Raw genomic sequence first — 18,560 nt, 5'->3', positions numbered from 1 at the left:
ATCTAGCTGAACGAGTGTACGTTTTCCAAGGATTAAAATGGTCAAATTTGTAAAAAAAGACAATAAATGTAGGCAGCAATACAGTAGACTTTATTAAACAATAATAAGTTATTGTGTCTCATTAGGAACAATATTTCAATCCATGTGAGATTTATCATAGTGGCTGCCACACTATAATTCGACTCCTTAAAACTATAGTTTGCCAATATTCTTTGAAGTTGCGACTATGAATACTTCAAATGATTATGTTTTACTTTAGGGTAGAAATATCAGTAGGTCGAGATGATATGAAGTAGCATAGGTCACGTATTTCGTAAGAATAGCATGATTTGGAGAGTTTCTTGGCGAAAATTATGTTTATCAAGATTTAGTTGAAGTCGATGTTGTGTGCCCGCCATTTTAGACTGCGCACCCGTGTGCGTTGATACGAGATTATACTTAATATTGATCTAACATTAAAAATGATCAGTATATAGAGAACGGATAGGCCAGCCACTTTGTTATATCATCCTCACGTCACTGCTGAAAATTATTTCGAAATATTTGGGTGCTTCATTTCACACACTAAGAAGAGGGAACTCTCAAAATGTCATTTTTCGTATAAAATGAAACAATATACCTAACACATTTGCCAATCATTTTTACCCGTCTCAAAATTGATATTTGAATATAGGATGATTCAATTGTTTAACGACATTGAAAACAATATGTACTTTCTCATTCATGCCATAGCATAACCTACAGAGTCTGCTCAAAAAATCGTTTTGTATATCAAAACTCCCCGTATCACGTAAACCGGATAAACATGCAATGGATCAACTGCATAGAAATATTTTTGAAAGTCATCAAAATCCGCTGTTGTCGTACCAACATCAGGGTATCATAAGCTAGTGATTTCTATCAAGTACACGATCGCTGTGAACAATTGAGCAAAGATTGTAATATCCCAACTCCTCTAAACCATATCTGATATCAGGAACGCGGTATTGGGAACAAGGCAACCTAATTCGTTAAAGATTATTTTTTATCAGATTTAGCTTCTTTTAATAAAATTTCACGAAACACTAATTTTTCAGCGTTTTGCTACGAAGAAGCACACTATTGTTCAGGTCGATCTGGAAATTTCTTCTTTTAATTTTCTTATTGTCTTTGGATTGGGTTATATATATGTAGCTTTGTTAGTGATATATACAACGTATACATGTGACCATATGTGTTATATTTTCGAGTGGGTAGTGATTAATGTCAAAAGCTATGAGGAAATGAGAAAGACATTCAGTTATGCAAAAACATGATGCCCATATTTGGTGTACGTCGTGTCCTCTTCTTTTCGAGATTGAGAATAGAGAGAAAGCAATCAACGCAAAACCGCCCATTGCCAATAAGAGATCGCGTCAGCACTTGCTCGAGTGGCGGATGCGATAAAGAATTTGGCCAGATACAAGCCGAATAAATTCCGATCGCAGTTTACAATGTAGCCTACAGATGGAGGGGATGGATAAATTCGATTTTAATTTTATAATTTACCGAATTTCGAGTCATATTCCTAAAATATACCTCCACTATTATTTATTGTCAGCTATAGACAGGCAAATTAGAAAAAAAAATCTGAAACGTATGATTTGACTATGTTCGAGCTAATTTTTTCCAGTTGGATAATTTGCTTTATCTATTGACGAATAACTTAGAATTATATTTTTTACATCTTTCCTTGACGATTGAAGTCCATTTTCATTTATCAACATGAAATATAGTTGCGTAATTCTCGTCATCTTACTTGGCACGATTATGGGTGAGTATGTTTTATTTTATCTTACTGTTTATTACCAAGAAACATTCCGTTTTACAAACAGCCGAATATGAACTGCAACGGAGCGTCGGAATTTAAATTTAGATGTTATTCTAAATAATATATCCTATACCCGGGTGATCAATTAGCACTAGTTAAGAAACTGGATGTTAAACAGATTCCCGTAGAATGCGTAGATTAGCCATTGGTTTTGTGTGGATGTAAAATGTCTGATATCTCTCCAGCAAGCACAAGTTCAGGTACACAATCCGTATAGCTCTACAAGCATATAGACGACATTTGGTTTCCTCAATCATGCGGATGACATTAGACTGGCCAAATAACGAACCAATTCGTTCACTCACTACCATGAAATGCGGAGTGCTCAGCTCACTTTTCACAAAATTCTACGCAGAACAAATTATGAATGCTCAGAAGATGAAGCCAATCTCTCGGGAGTTAAGTTTTAAACATATTCCAAGTTTCAATGATCCGGCAGTATATACGCGCACAATCTCATTTCCTCAATATTCTATTGAATGATTCAACATTAAACGAAAATTTGATTCAACATTTTACTTGTAACGGTGGCGTCAATTATGTAAGCGCAATATTGATATAGATAGCTTGATGCTGGCAAACCGTGTCAGAAACACCTTCCTCTTGCATCGGAAATAATTAAAAAGGTTACATCAGTCATATATTTGCATAGCGTTAATGCTTTAGAGAAGATCAAATTCCACATAAATGTAAACTTCGATTTTATCTGTCGTTGAGAGTTTATATGAGTGAAACAGTAAATTCTAGCTGTGTGATCGTGTTCACGTTTTTCCTCTTCACTTGAATGACGACTGAGGATAATAATATGGGTAAGATTCGATTGGTATCGTGAGGCATGGGATTCTCTCTAAATTTTGTTTTGCGTTCGAGGCCAAAATATGCAAGTAATCAATATGAGAAAATAAATGAAAAACTTATGATCGAGTGAAATTTTTACCAGTCATAATTTTTCAATTGTATCATCGCTGCCATGAAATGCGGAGTAAAACATAGCAGTTTGCTCATCTCATTTTTCACAAAATCCTACGCAAAACAAATTATAAATGCTCAGAAGAGGAAGCCAATCTCTCGGGAGTTAAGTTTTAAACAAATTCTGAGTTTCAATGATCCGGCAGTATATACGCGCATAATCTCATTTCCTCAATATTCTATTGAATGATTCAACATTAATGGAAAATTTGATTCAACATTTTACTTGTAACGGTGGCGTCAAGTATGTAAGCGCAATATTGGTATAGATAGATTGATGCTGGTAAACCGTGTCAGAAACACCTTCCTCTTGCATCGGAAATAATTAAAAAGGTTACATCAGTCATATATTTGCATAGCGTTAATGCTTTAGAGAAGATCAAATTCCACATAAATGTAAACTTCGATTTTATCTGTCGTTGAGAGTTTATATGAGTGAAACAGTAAATTTTAGCTGTGTGATCGTGTTCACGTTTTTCCTCTTCACTCGAATGACGACTGTGGATAATAATATGACTAAGGTTCGGTTGGTATCGTGAGGCATGTGATTCTCTCTAAATTTTGTTTTGCGTTCGAGGCCAAAATATGCAAGTAATCAATATGAGAAAATAAATGAAAAACTTATGATCGAGTGAAATTTTTACCAGTCATAATTTTTCAATTGTATCATCGCTGCCATGAAAGGCGGAGTAAAACATAGCAGTTTGCTCAGCTCACTTTTCACAAAATTTTACGCAGAACAAATTATGATTGCTCAGAAGAGGAAGCAAATCTCGCGGGAGTTGAGTTTTAAACAAAGTCTGAGTTTCAATGATCCGGCAGTATATACGCGCACAATCTCATTTCCTCAATATTCTATTGAATGATTCAACATCAAACGAAAATTTGATTCAAGATTTTCTTACAACGGTGGCGTCAATTATGTAAGCGCAATATTGATATAGATAGCTTGATGCTGGCAAGCCGTGTCAGAAACACCTTCCTCTTGCATCGGAAATAATTAAAAAGGTTACATCAATCATATATTTGCATAGCGTTAATGCTTTGAAGAAGATCAAATTCCACACAAATGTAAACTTCGATTTTATCTGTCGTTGAGAGTTTATATGAGTGAAACAGTAAATTCTAGCTGTGTGATCGTGTTCACGTTTTTCCTCTTCACTTGAATGACGACTGAGGATAATAATATGGCTGAGGTTGTTCGGTTGGTATCGTGAGGCATGTGATTCTCTCTAAATTTTGTTTTGCGTTCGAGGCCAAAATATGCATGTAATCAATATGAGAAAATAAATGAAAAACTCGTGATCAAGTGGAATTTTTATGGGTTTTTCTTACCAGTCATAAGTTTTCAATTGTATTATCATTTTATTCATTTTCCGGTAAAAATTACAAGCCGTCTGGAAAATTTTTGGCGTATTTCTTGCCACGTATAGCAATCGTTAAGCTAAAACAATAATTGAGCTGCTTATTTATCTTACTCGAATTGCCATATGGTTTCACAGATTATATTCTATCGGCTGTGCAATCCATATATTTGTCGCTTTACTTTTGTGTACCAAAAACATAAGCTTTATATACTTTATCAAGATTTATAAAATGTAATCATCATTGTTTTTCAGATGTTAAAGCACAAAATGCAACTATGGCAACAACTGTTGCAAAATCTTCTGCAATGGTAACTACACCTGCTTCAAAGGCAACAACAACCACTGGGGATGCAACTGTGGCTCAAGGCAAAGTCAGTATTGTCGTCGCATCGCTATTAGTAGCGCAAACAGCTCGCTTGTTGTTCTAATTATTGGTAAGTGTAAAACATCACTGGAATAAATGCTGTGAGCAGCGTGTTAAGTTCCTTCCTATAATACGGAAAATAAAGAAGTATAATTTGTGGATAAATATTTTGATGGCAGTGGCTAGCTATCGATCAAAAACTGGACGAAATTCGTAATTGGTGACTGAAATTATTTTTGATATGATGGTATATCTGCTGAGATGTTCTTGTTGTACATCGTTAGCGTCAAAGTTTTTAATTCAACGAAAATTGAATAATAATGAATAATATTATTATTAGTCACAAAATCGGATATTTATCATAGTAATGTATATATATTATAATAAATTTTAACAAAATTATTTCTTATATTAATACAGCTTTATTAAATGTCGGACATATTATTCATACCAGTTATAAGTTATATTTTATTTGTAGTCTTGTACATAATAAATTATCATTTGAAATAACACAGAAAATCATCGTTTTGGCAAAATCTGGCTTCTTTATTTTTCAGGAAAATGCATCTTTTATTGAAGAAAAAAATAAAGAATATGTATAAAGTCATTCAACTTATATAACACTGTTTTGACGCGTAGAACAACTTTTATATTTATCGTATTTTATGTCGTGTTAATATTGTCCTCGTGAACGTTATTCTAATTATCACATTTCATAATTCAATACCACTTGAATTGTTTTAAGCAACCGAAGTTTATGTTAGTTACTTTTCAGAATAACACCCTCGATATTGTGTGTGATTGCTTTTCTCATTTATTCATGTGTCTTTGCGTCGGAATGGATGACACGCTGCTCTGGAAACAAAACGACACCAAGTAGAATTCATAATACTAAGTTGTAAATAAGAAAAATTTGTAGCCTATGATGATGCAATAAACCAAAGACAAATATTGCAGTGTTCAATTAATTAATGGCTGCATAGTAAAGATCTGAGATTAGATAGTTTTATGGTGCAGACATGGAATAACGCATCTTATGGTAATCCATTCATAAGTGTACGGTGGCCCCAGATCGAGAGGAGGAGATAGTTTATGGTTAGTCATATTTGGAGGCATGGATAGGTATACTTTAGTCTTGTCCGAGGCGCTAGACTGCAAGAGTTTTACAAGGACATAAATAATACGGATTCGTTTTAAGCATTATTTTCAGGTACGAATAATACGCGGGGGTAGGGAATTGCGTATTCATTTTAGCCGGTGATTTTCATATTCAGCAACATTTCCAGCAGATAGTCTGGATGAAACACCTGGACTAGACTATGGCAGCAAAATAAGCTGTCCAGGCCACCTGGCAGTAAATACGCTCATGTCTAGTCACTGGTCATCCCAAAATCCCACAAGGTTCCCCGACCCGCGTCCGGCTTGTTGCCTCTATGCGTCTATGAAATATTGTTGTGACGCAATAATGCTGATGAGCATATCCGGCAACCTCCGTGTAATAGTAAACAACATTTTTAAAAACAATAAAGAAAATGAGGCGGCCATGGCCAACTTATAGCTGTGGAAATCATAAGGATCAGTACAAAAACCACTACATTAACAACTTATGGCGGATGACTTTATATAGACTTCGCGATAGCAGGAAAAAGTTTTAAATGATTGATATCTATGTTTTGCAGTTATTTTGAATAAAAACGTGTTATTTATAAGTAAATGGATATTGGTTTTCATGGTTTGTATATTTGAAAATGTCGTATTTCTCTACTTAGTAATTTTGTTTTTGATAAATTAAAATATATATAAGCCCCAGTGTTATTTTTCGGAAGAAAATTGAAATAAGACCCAGTCTTAATTTCAGGGAAACCCGATAGTTTTGCCAAACTTTATATTCGTGCGGCGCCAAATTATCAGGGGAAAAAAAACACGTCGCACTCATATGAAAAAAATGCTGCTTTTAAATAAAACTCGATTTTGTGATCGTTAATGTGTACTTTATGTCTTTTAAAGTTTGTAATCATGTAGGCCCAAAAAATAAAAGCAGAAGATCAATTCTTCTCCCTACCCTCTTTCTGATTTTTCTTTGAAATGCTAAAAGAATCACTCATGTTCTCTTAACTTGGTTCAACATATGAATAAACTGTAGCTCACAAAATTAGCAACAAGTGCGCCGTGGTACACCTTTTGGGAAATGCTGGTCTAATCTAAGCCATTGATACTTAAAGTGAGCAATATCGCCCTCTTGAGGACGAAAGAGATATATTAAATGAGGGAGGTGGTAGCACATTCTCGAAAAGTCCGAATCAAAATGAATGTGCAAAAAATAGGTATGATATATTTTGATGCAAGTCATATATATGGCAAATATCAAATCGTTTTACCGAAGTAAAACCATGGATTATATCATTTTCAACAGCTGTTTTGGTTGAAAACGGGTTTTTATTCGTGACGCTTATACTACCAAAACAAAGAAATCACCTTTCCATCAGCAAACAGGGTGAGTTTGGATTGTAACTTACAATTTTCGGGGGTATTGGCGATGCGGCGTGTAGAGTTTGAAGGCAAGCTGCTCTGCTGTGAAAAATGGCGGCTGTCATGTGCCGCAGCATTCAAGTCACATTCATCACTACGAGGGGCTAAAGAGTCGTATAAATCAAATGACGTACGTAGGGAAATAGAGAAAATATGATTAACTCCATTTCGATAGTATTTATTTTATAACTAGTAAATACAGCAAACAACCATATCTGCATCTTTGTTCTATCTATTCGTTATATATATAGGAAATTTGTATTCGTAGAATGATCAAGAACATCAAGGTATTCCAGTTTAACCTTTATAGTTCATATTATCACAGACCTTGCAAATTTCATTTGTATAATTTCTCTAGCACCAAAATATATTTCAAAACAAAACAGTCGATATTTCAGTGCACGGTGAAAGAGTGAGATGTTATATTAGATACGTTTCATGCGGTACCTTGTCGAATATTGACATTGTAATTTTTTGAAACCTTCACGGTTTCGTTTCGCATAGCGTGTTCACCAGTATCAAATTCCGTTTCGCAATTGTTCAAGGACGCCGCGTCCTTCAAATCATCAGTGAATAGAATACAGATGGCATGTAACAATTGGTTCTGATTTCTATAAATCACTGTTAAAAACGAGGTAAAATGACATTGTTTACAGTTATTATATTTGAATCTTAATCTATATTCTGGCCTATTTTTGGTAATCAAAACTTCTCAATAGATGGGTAGAGAGGGGAAGCTCAAACTTTGCTTCATGTTTCAGGCTGTTTGAACATGTACGCAAATCAGATCCGTCCCAGACGCTATCATTCCTGGGAAATGTTTTTTACATGTCCTCTACAATTGTCATTCCAGCTTTTCAAAGGTCGTTTATTATTATCCAAATAAAAGTGTTTGTGTTCATTCCAACTTACAACGATTATAATAAAGAACAAGGCACAAATGAACAGTTGATGTAAATTTTTTGAATAAGAGATATTTGAATTCAATGTAAACCCTTTTTTGAATAAATATCGATAATTGCGTCTCCATGACAATAAAACACTGTGTTGTTCATTTTTGTTTTGGGTTCTCGACTAAGTCAAATGACTTTTTATTAGGACAAAATATTCCGAGCATATATGTATTTTTTTAAATAAATCATATTTATATCTGTATTTCATTTTGGTGAACATTTCGTGCAATAATCAAGCAAAGTCGAACGACATCACAAGCAATACACCCGAAAGCAAAGCTGACACATAAAATGTAATGCATGGTGTTCTCTTATATATGCAGCTTGTGATGTTTTGAGACATTTCGGAAAAATGCAAGTGCATAAAGCTTCATTAAAACTTGCAGTATTGTTTTATGACTAAATCTCTCCATACATAAATATATTGTATATACAATAAAACAAAAATGTTACAAAATGAGGTGTTTACTAGTTGAAATAATCAGGATGAGAGATTATTAGATTTTTTTCATATGCGCGTTCCCACGGACCATACTACTGTCAATTTTAGTGTTGGAACCCATATATATATATATATATATATTTCCCTATTTGCTATCAATAAATTCGGTCATGTGTTGTAGTTTATCCCATAACCTACGCTTAGCTACTAAAGCTTTCGTTGTCATAACAGACACACCGTTACTATAGCATAACTTTATAGATGAACTGATATGTTGGTCTGATCAAAGTTAAAAGCCGTTGAAAAATACGAATGTGAAGAGAGTAAAGTCAATATTATTTTATTGAGATCATATTGCCAGCTCCATTTAACACATCTGGCGTAATCAACTCATGCTTCGTTGAATATTGATACAACTCTAAGCAATATACGATATCACAATATTGAAAGAAACTTATCTTTTGAAATGAATTGAAATGTTTTTGGCTGTATTAATAATAGTCCCGTGGGTATACTCGATATCAGCGACTGGTGTACATTACTAGATTTTCTGCACATTCTACATAGTGTCTAATATAAATTGTTTTGTCAGTATTTTTTTAATTAATGTTTGCAGGTGGCAAAATTCTTTCGAAACAATGTATTATATTATAATATTGTTTTTATGTACCTTGTTTCGAATCATGTATTGACTACTATTGTCGGTGCATTGATTGTACTGTACAACGGGCTTTATATAACAATTTTTGTTTTAACACGAAAAAAAATATTCAACAATGAGTATGTATATCATAATTACACAACAAACCTTTCGTCCCTAATGTATTAAATATCATGGTTCCGAATCCGTCGAGGTCATCAAGGACTTACATCTCGAAGTCGGGACATATACGTAGCATATCAATATACCTAATTTGTAATATATGCAATAATTCAGTGACACTCTTGAAAATAGATAAATAAAAAAATATGAACTGAACCGACAACTCCGCATAGAATCAGTAAAAATCAAGCTACCGAGTATTGTTACATTTAACCGAAAAATAAATAATCTTTTTATTGCATCGTCGTGATGTTGTCGATAAATAGCATTTACATTTTTATAAAATATCAAGAAATTATAGGCACACATCAAATATGAAATTTTGAATTCGAATGTTTCTACATTTACCCTCAAACAGAAAGTCTAATCTTATATAGTTTCATTTCTGTGTCAACAAGGTTTGTTTCGAAATCTTCAGAAAACGCAATGCGACAAGTGATACGGACAATGTATTATGGAAAGTTTGACTTGTAATAAAAAGATAATATAAAGATCTTTACTTGGTTAAAGTGACACTTTGAAATCCCGTTTAATTTATCAATTTTTTCTCTGTCATATCAAGTTACGGGTGTCGCAGTGTCTTGACGGTACACGATTCGAAGATGAAGTCACTTCAGGGTTAATTATCAATTGGTGAGAAGTCGCGAAAATAACATTGTTTCTTCTTTGACTTTATTAATTCTCTTAATTATATCAGCGTTTGGGTAGCGTTTTCGTACAGATTCAGCCAATCATGTTCTTGATGTTACCATAGTAATCATTCTTCATGCACTGGGGAAGGGCAGTGATATATTAATTTGGCTGCCATGCGTTCATAATTTGGAGTGCTATGGAGGTGTATCCGGATTATATATTTTCAAAGTTTGTACAAACACTGAGCATTGATATTCTATATCTGATATTATTAATTTTTTTTTATTTTTTACGCTAATTCAATGACGATTAAATTTAATTACATGTACGTTCGTTTGTATGTCCCACCATCATGGGTCTAATGCTACGGAATGTGGCCAAGACGATTTACTTCTATATGGGTCACAAACGAATAAGTGCGTATGATTTATGATTTCTCAATGTACAATTGCAAAATCATTCAGCAAATCTCGTGATGGTTTGACCCAGCTCTGATAAAGTCAAAGATCGCTAAGCAACCTAAAAATACAACAAAAAGAGTGTTATTATTTCAAAGATTACGGTATATGGTTACAAAAACGAAATACGTCTGTGCGTGAAATAACAACAGAAAACAAAACATGCGTTCAAAACGCTAAGACGCTCTTTTGTTGTAAAAACAGCAACCCCATACCCATGAAAAGATTTCCCATCGCGGGGTGTTATTTTGTTCCTTTGAAATCGGTCCTAGATCGCACGATGGGCGATAATAAGATCACTGTGAGCAAGCCGAGGCACGCTTTTATAAAACATGTCGCCACAACTACCGATTTGTTGTAGACGCGAAATCTGTTGTTCTAACGACGACTGTATTGTAAATTGTCGTATTGTGCTGTGAATCCGCTACCTCTATTATTGTCTGTATTTTTCCAGGATATAAAAAAAACAATGTATTGACTGACTAAAAATAACAATTGGAAGACCTCAATCATTTAAAAAAATGAAACATTCCTTGACGCTTTATGAAAAAAGCAGAAAACTTACCAACATAATAGTGTTTGTAATATGATCATTTGGTTTCGGACCCGGTAGTTTAAATTTTCAACCGGAATAAATTTCATCAAACGAGTGATATCTGATATTATAGCATTGGACAAATATCCCTTTTTCCAAAAGAGATCTACCTAAGATAATTTTTATCCTTAAATATTAAGCTAGGGTTTACTCAGTTTATATCTTTCTTTATTATGCCATATACGATTTATATTTCCCCGCACCTCTATTAACGTAAAATATACGTGAAACAATAAAATACAAATCGTAACACTAAACTTCAGTATCCAACATTTAAAATTATCTCGCCTAATAATCAGTTCTACTATTTCCATTGAGTTTCTATTAAAAGTCTATGAATTAGTAAGCTAGCAAATTTTTCGAAATCACGTTACAGGAACGTATCTATAAACTTTATTCATCCCGCTACATACAGATGAAAAGTGAAGATTTCATGGATACTGTTTGACTGGGTTCCATTACATTTGAACCCATGACAATTGCACCTGTATGCTATTGCACCTATGGAATTTTTTTTGTTTCACGGATAGTTAAACCCATACTAACCCTAACCCATGGGTTTTAGCACCCGCATATAGATTGAACCCGTGGATATACGCATGGGTTCAAATGTACGTGGGTTGAAATGTACGGTCACCGTTTGACTGATCAGGTGAATTTAACCTCCGAACCGACCTTTTAGTTGACGCTATTAGTATTTATTTTCGCTTAAATAAACATTTTACAAATTTTCAATCAATCTATATGAAGTGTTCCGAATTTGGCAATCGCAATTTATATCTAATTAGGATATTTAACGGTACTGTACTCAGCTGACCTCTATATTGTTCTTATTTACTTATGATTGAAAACAGATCATTCATTATACAGTCATGAATGTTGCTTCTACACAAAGAATCGCCTACTTTTTGTATATAACTACTTTTTGATTATGATTATTAATCGGGTACTAATTAATTTATTCATCGACAAAAAGAAATAGAAAATGAAACATTGATATTACTCAGTTCAAACATGAATTGGTCACTCGAGCTGTCGGCCAATTGAGCTGCAGATTAGAAGAAACACATTTCACTTTCAAATTTATTGTATGTTACACGAGTTCGTGTTTAAGCTAGTTTGAATTTTTTTTTTTTTTAATGTCAATAAATACACAATATCCTACCGAAATTTTGCATTCAAACAATATTTTGTTTAATAAACCACCTAACGATTTTAGATAAGAATAACATAATTTCTTTCCACAAAATAGCAAGTACAATAATTATACTTTGAAATATATTATATTGAATTCTTCAGACAAAACAAGATATTACTGCGAAGACCAAAGAATCATAAGAAATTTTTGAATTAAAATACTATACTATGAATTAAAAAATTGTGAAAAGAATGGTGTTGTATTGACTATTAACTTGATTGATCGAAAATCGGATAGGAAGCAGCGAGTAGATTCAAAATGATTCAACGAGTGTAAGATTAGGTTTGAATGAGTTCCTTATCTCCGAATGATCGAGGAATATTTTACATTGTCCCATATATGGCTCAGGATAAGTCGACTCGTATCTTTTGTTATTATTAATTCAATTCTACACCGACTGGTTGAACGTTACGAACGTTAGGTTGAGAACGCAGAGAAATATCACTGAATTCATTTCGTCAATTTTTATCAGTAAATCTGGTTAACAAGAAAAAAGATTTAATTTTGAAAAATATCAGATGAATTTTTTATGACTTTTTTATTTCAACTTTTCAACCATTGTTAATGTTTTTTCAACTATTTTTTTCCATGACCGATATGTGAGATTAAACTTAAAGTCATTATTCCACACGTCAGATTTTTTTATCATGAAATATTGACCACTATCAAATATTAGAAATCGTTATAGGCCCATTTTGGCAATATCTTTGTCAGTATCAGTAGATCGCTAGATGGAACAACAAAATTAAAATGATATCTCAATCAGGATAAAATATAGAAACTCTTTTTAATGACTAGAAAAGATATTTTTGTACAACTTCGAAGTTTCATGATTTTAGCAGATTTCAGCAGTATAGAAGACCATTAATAGCATGGGTCATTGTTCGTTACACATAGTACTGGAAACGCACCTTTAGAAGTCTCCAGCGACTGACTGATGTACGCTCATTTATTTTTTGATTGAAGATTGAAACTATGTTCATTTTGATATCAATATACGGGGGTCTACACACAAGTATCCTACTTCCATCTTTTATAACACATTTTTAGTTTCTTGATGAAACTATACAGTAAATTCATAAAGGTTCTTTCTTTAAAGGTTACGTCGACGCGCCGAAGTTCGGCGGTAATTTTTTTGAAATATATACATGGAATAAAATTTCAAAAGTAGAAAAATTGACTTCTACAAATTATTTGGACCGCCGAGCGCAATAAAATTGGATTTGTAAGCATAAAACCTTGTAGCAAACAACTGCATGTATTACACGACCGCTTTTAAAGCGCAAATCTTCCTCTCATTTAAAGCCACGTTAAGTGAATATTTCTCTGTAAATGAGGGTATATTGTATTTATTTTCATATGTTGACTTTTCCCATGGATTCGCATGTACGATCAGTGTTGTACACCCACCCTTACCCATGTTATCGCTTCACCTACGAGTCCAAGGACCTGTACCAGTGACCGGCGCCATACCATATACATAACGCATAAATTTGTTTTGTTAAATAATCATCCAACGACATGAGTTTCATTCGATTTCCACTCTAAATATAAATCTTATCACTACGATACATAGAATATTCATACACACAGGCAGTAAATGAAAATAAAAAATCTCTGGATAAAACCATATGCATAAGCTATAAATTTATATTTGAAATCAAAATTCACGTTCAACACACTATGAGGCATGATATGATTACATGAATTTCATAGACAACTTTACTTGTTAATATTCTCCTTTGAAATCAATTCAAGCGGATAAATGTCATTTTTCAACTATTGAGTAAAACATTTTTATTCATAGAGAAAATCTGCTGGATAAACGAAAGTAAAGTCGTATAAGCCCCGCCGTAACGTCGTCAACAATGTTATAAAAATCCATATTTGTTACCAAAATTATTTCTCTACTTAAAAACAACTTCCAAATCTAAATTATAATATTCTTCATGCTTGGACGAGTGAATCATTGTTCTACAAACTGGTGTAACCATGGGATAAAAGGAACATCTCGCCCTTATGCTTTCCAATTGCCGTGCTTTGCGTATCATAGAAGTAAAGAAAACACATTCGAATAGCGGACTTCATGACCAGCCTTACCCATTAGCACGATTGCGTTAAAATCTAATTGCAATATATTTAATTATGTTCAAGATAAAGCCTTAAACGGAGAAGGACATACGAATGGTAATTGGGAATAACATTTAAGTTTTTTTTCTAATAATTTCCAACTAAGCTCAGATTAAAACTTCTAGAAAACTTCTTGTTTGGGAATTTAAAAAAAATGATATATTGTACCAACAACGAGGGATCAACATACTGAGACCAAATTTAGAAAATGATCCAGCTACGATAAGACTATTATTTCTTGTTTTAGTTTTGTAAATATTAACAAGGGAATATTTTTTCTGAAATTATCTTCAACAATTTTTCGCAACTTTTAAAATTTTCATTTCCGTAACTTAGATATTATAAATAAAAATAAGTAGAATATTGAAACGTAATTTTAGAATTCTATTGGCCGATATATTCTGAAATATAATTTAAGTTGGTGTGTATCCCATAGCTACCAGACTATTGTGTATATATATATTATTTTTATACTAACGGTCGTCACTATCCGCCTATGTTTTCTATAGAAGTTTTCTATGGCAGCCAAGATACTAAGAATAAATAACACAACAAGAGACAAGCATACCGTTTCTCTAACTGGTAAGAGAAATGAATGCTTTCATTTTTCAATTGAAAACACATTGTACCTACCACACGTAATTTTAAAAATATAAAAATCTAATAGTATATTTCAGAGCGATTGAACTTGACAGGAAAAAGGACTGGTGAGTGGAAAGGCCTCCAATATACCTGTTATCAGATTTCACATTTGATCACAATAGAACCTAATAATTTTAGCTAAGCATATTCAGGCTCTAACACCAGCATGAATATGGTAACAATATTTCGTGGATTAATTTTAGGTGGATGGGCAAAAATAACAAATTGAATTTTTTTCAGCATCGCTCATGTTATGTTGATACCTTGTGTATCCTTTTAGATTGCCATGCCAACTTGATACAAGGTCTTTAAACACTTTTTGAAACATGGGTAACACATTCAAGGGATCTCCAAGAAGAATTTGAAGAAAATTAAAATCAGGTTTGTGCTGTCAAGGTGCGCTTTTCAACGGGGCATTTCGTGCGATCCAAATATCCAGTAGTGCGAATCCGTCTACGTTGTCACGCAAAACATACGAAAAAATAAGAGAAACATTCGAAGGGAATAAGAATAATAATCTTTTTCTACCATAGTTATTAACGCGAATACGAGTATATATAACGGTTGAAAACGCACGAAAAAATAAGAAAAACATTAGAAGGGAATAGGAATAACAATTTTTTTTACCATATTTATCAACGCGAATATGAGTATATATAACGGTTGTGAACCGTACCATATTTGTAAGACTATAGTACAACAGACATAGCGAGCCGATGGAACATAACTATAGTTATGTATTATATTATGTTGTGGTGCAGAGGTTCTCTAGTAAGATTCAATTGGTATATTGCCCAAGTCATAGATAACAATGTCATATTTGCTAATACTGACTTATCAATTGTTGATCTTTTCGGAACAGTAGAGCTATTTAAAACCATTATGAAGAGATTGCGTATGAAATGCTTGGAAATATTTTATTTTTGCCTTTTTTAGGTTCCTAAATAACAATATGACGAAGCGCGGCCTCTAAACGATACCGCTGATAAACTTTTATTTTTCATTTGAAAAATTTAACAACTATATATCCAATTCAGAGGGCATTTTCAAACCGACATAAAATATGAAAAAAGTCTTATTACTAACTAAGAGATGCAAATATTAGCTGCCATAAGCGCCACAATTTATTTTGCATTTGATCAAATAAGTATTGCTTTATAATATTTGTGGGCGAAGAGTATTATTACTAGAGCTTTACGTTTTTTGTTAGGTTTTTTGCATAAAGTACCCGCAATCCCCCCCAAAAAATCACTATTCAAGGTTTATAATTTTTAAAACTCAATTTAAGTTTAATACATATTTTAAATTTAGTACTTGCAGAATAAACCAGCTAGCACTCGAGTAATTTTAATCCAGAAATAAAACGAAAACGAAGAGAATGAAGATTTTGATTTCAATCGTGTGTGTTTTGCTCATGGCAAGAGGAGGTGAAGTATTTCAATATTGAAAAAAAATTCTCGTACCTAGTTTACACTAAATTCATTTATAAAAATATTCTTTATGTAAATGAGATTGCAAAAATTTCATCTGACCTGTTTTCTCCTTTACAAAACTACATTTATTGATTCAAAATATTGAATAAGTTTTTAAAATAGCAGATGTAGTCAAAATGCCAAAATAAACACAAACCTAAAATAATTGAGTCGTAAAATTCAATATTGTAGGAATCATTTATGAGTAAAATTTAAAACTTTTAAAACAATTTTATACTTTAGTCTGCAGTCAAAAGATTCAGTTGTCAGATTGTGTAGTAAAGTTTTATTTAGAAATAACGTATTGACAATAAATTCATGAAAAAGACGGCAATTTTTTTGTTACTAACAGGTCTAAGTCAATTGGACGGAACTTGCTCAGGCGCAGGTGGTACATGTACAGGCGAACCAAACGCAGATACGTGTGATTCTACTACTCCTACTCCACTTTGCGTGTGTAATGTCAATTATACGGTAAGAATAATCAAAAAGTACTTGAGCACTCAAATTATCAAAATATTTATGTGAGTTTTTGCTAATGGACTCAGCTTAAACAATAAAATTCAAGATATAACGAAAGATATAATTTATTTTCATTCACCTCAAGTAATACCAAAACTGAAGTGAGCTCATTACCGGAGAATCTTTAATCATGCAGATTGCAAACTGAAGAGCTATTTAACATATTATGTTTTCGATTTTTGTATTAAAGTGATGTACAACAGATTTTCTAACACAACTCTATGTCAAACCCCTAGAAATAGCTATGGTATTAGCTGGCATTAGATCCAGTTGATACCAAAACTATTTTGCAAATGCAGTTACAAGATACAGAATTAATTTATTTTTCATGACTAATTTTACAGCCCAATGGCGCAACTACTGACTGCGAAGCAAAAGCATGCCCTAGTGGTGCTAGTGACTGCACCGAACCAGAAAGTTACTGCAATACGGCTCCCACGACCGCCGTTTGCAACTGCAAAAATAACTTTGTTGATACGTCACACACTGCCTGTGTACGTCGTAGCTGCAGCAATGGTGACAGAGATTGTTTTATCAACGAAGCTCATTCTTATTGTGCTACAACGGGAACCACCGGATGCACCTGTGGATTTCTTTCCGATGCCGACGCTACATCTGGATCGTGTACACCCAAAGCATGCACAACAGCTACAATCGCATCTACTTGTGGATCCGGCACTCTCTACTGCGTATCATCACAGTGCGCATGTCCAGTAAATCAGATCCCTGGGGCAACAGCTTGTGTTGAGAGAGCATGTGCAGCGACCTCCGACTGCACAACCAATGGTGACGCCAACTCGGAATGCAACACCTCGACAGGAAAATGCGCATGTAAATCTGGTTATGAAGCCTCGGAAGCAGCATGCGTAGCATCCACTACTACAACTACTACTACTACTACAGCAACTACAACTACTGCAACGTGTGGAGGAATTTCAACAGCTTTTTCTTTCCCTCTACTTCTTTTCAACTTTTGTGTGTATAAAGCAGCAAAATGGTTCAGTAATTGATAATTAACGTTATAGTGTGCTGAAATATATATTCAAATCAGTAATTTTTCAATAAGTTTGGCAATTTTATTAATAATATTTTCAGATGAATACTTGTTCAACTTGCTAGGAAAATCCAATATATACTTTATTTTATACGATTTTAGTAGTAACTAATGCTTGGAAAAGATTTGATGGAATCTTTCCTGATCCCATTTCAAGTATAAAGTTTTATGGCAGCTTCAATTAATAAAAAAAAAGTTGAAACAATATACAAAGTTTTTTTCCGTAATCTAGTTTATGAAAAAAATAAATAGGCAGCCAATATCAAAGTTAACAACTTTTATGTTGAGATTTTCCGGTGAGACGAATTCACAAATTAAAAATGCAGAACTTTTGCTTATTAGCTAACGCTTATTGCAAAACGAGAGTCTGAAGTAGAATATTCTTTTCAGATTGAAAAGCTTACTCGTAAATTTCCCCCAGGTGTTGCTTACAGATAGATTCCAAGAAGTGTCTGGAACTTCTATACTTCTACGAATTATTCAAAACTCGACTCTACTTGCTACATTCGAATGTTTATTATCTCAAAGATTGCACGCCGTGTAAAATAAAGTTGACTGCA

The 18,560-nt window shown here is 33.4% G+C and overlaps 2 protein-coding genes and 1 long non-coding RNA gene across 3 annotated transcripts in view; 2 read left to right on the top strand and 1 right to left on the bottom strand.

The window, feature by feature from the left end:
* Positions 1-18,560, top strand: part of LOC120326543 (uncharacterized) — a 116,456-nt gene that overhangs the window by 54,436 nt on the left and 43,460 nt on the right. The gene's annotated exons all lie outside the window — the stretch shown is intronic.
* The window catches only part of LOC120327180 (tRNA (uracil-5-)-methyltransferase homolog A-like), an 82,745-nt gene that overhangs the window by 33,418 nt on the left and 30,767 nt on the right, over positions 1-18,560 (bottom strand). The window lies entirely within an intron of this gene.
* Positions 1,627-5,500, top strand: LOC120327248 (uncharacterized). Its single transcript, XR_005567505.2, has 3 exons — positions 1,627-1,792; positions 4,438-4,619; positions 5,107-5,500. It is a non-coding gene; the product is annotated as an uncharacterized LOC120327248 (long non-coding RNA).

Source organism: Styela clava, chromosome 4 (assembly GCF_964204865.1).
Source record: "Styela clava chromosome 4, kaStyClav1.hap1.2, whole genome shotgun sequence".
Lineage (NCBI taxonomy): Eukaryota > Metazoa > Chordata > Ascidiacea > Stolidobranchia > Styelidae > Styela > Styela clava.
This window is presented reverse-complemented; position numbering and strand designations above follow the sequence as displayed.